Here is a 1,507-nt window from a genome sequence, read left to right as displayed (position 1 = left end):
AAGGCAGGCATTCTTTATTCACGGCGCCGGGAACACGGGGGACAGCTCCTCCTAAATCGTGTTCCTCGATCGGTTCAAAAATCAAACATTTATAGGCAAGATTAATACATATTCATCAAGTGTCCATACAACGATTGGTTAAGTATTCCTCGCCTACCATGTGAATGACCACGCATGCTCACTATGATTTCTTGGGATTTTACTTCCTTAATCTTTTGAGTCGGAGGGTTTCTTGAGTGGGTGGTCTCTGAGTCGCTGGTCGCGACCTCCCCCTGCCGGAATTCCCTTTCCCTCTAAGTTCATTTCAACTTGGCAACGCTAAATACATCTTCACGGGCTGTCGGCCCAACATGCAATCATTCACCCCACAGCCCTTTGTTTTAAGACAGGACTATAGAATGAATAATTACCCACCCACCGGGCCGCAGAACTGACCAAGGGGTTCCTTCTTTCTGACTACTTGTTATCAGAACAAAACATAATGCCATGATCACAAAGTTACACTTAACTCCTTGATAATTAACTCAAGATGGGGAGGGTTCGGTGGGTTCTCGAGCAGCATTGCTGGTGCATAATGTTCTTTAGTTACAACTTGCTACAAATTCACAAACCTGTTTTCTAACCCTATTTTATTTTAATTCCCTACCACCTTGGTTACACCCCGGCCCCAGGACCCCCCAACGCCCCCCGTACCGTCCATGGGGACCCCTAACACCTTGCGCTCCCCCTCCCCTGGCCCAGGCCCCGCGACCCCCCCCGTATAGTCCATGGGGACCCCCGAGGCCCCCCCCCCCTCCCCGACGCCGTTTCTGTTTTCCAGCCACGGACGAGGCCTCGGGACCGACGGCGCCGCCAGAGGAGGGGGGCGGGGGCGCGTTTTGAGGGCAATAAAGGCGATTTTGGGTCTGGACGGGGCCTCTGCGCTTTCTGGGGCCGGCAGGGGGCGCTCGGTACGGGGGGGCGGGGGGTGGTGCTGGTGTCCCCGCCGCCGTCACGTGACGCGCCGTTCCCGCCTTCACTCGCCGCCATCTTGGGGCGGTGGCAGCGCCGCGGCCGCCATCTTGGGTGCGGCGCTCCGGGGCAGGGTGTTATTGTAGGGTCGTTTCAAGGGGGGGGGGGCCGGAGTGGGCCCCTCCCCCCGTCGGGAGCCCCTGACGTCCGGGCTCTTCCCCCCAAACTGAGGGGGGGGAGGGGGAAGGGAAGCGGCCCCTCCTCCCGCCGGGGCTGCGGGCGGCCCCTCCCCATCCCGGGCGGCCCCAGCGGCCGGGAGGGAGCCCAGCGGCCGGGGAGCCCCCCCTTGCCCCCCCCCCAGGGACCCAGGCGGCCGGGGACCCTCCTTCAAAGGGGATCCCCTTCCCTGCAAAAAGGGGCCCAGGCGTTCTGCTCCCCCCCCCCCCCCGCTCCGACCACTTCCGGGTCACGTAGGACCCCCCCGAGGTGAGAGCGGCTCTGGGGGAGGGGGCTGGGGGGGTGTGTGGGGGGGACTGTGGGTCCTGGAGCGGGTGTG

Source organism: Phaethon aethereus (genome assembly GCF_964289735.1).
Source record: "Phaethon aethereus genome assembly, contig: HAP1_SCAFFOLD_578, whole genome shotgun sequence".
Classification (NCBI taxonomy): Eukaryota; Metazoa; Chordata; class Aves; order Phaethontiformes; family Phaethontidae; genus Phaethon; species Phaethon aethereus.
Note: the sequence above shows the minus strand (reverse complement) of the source record.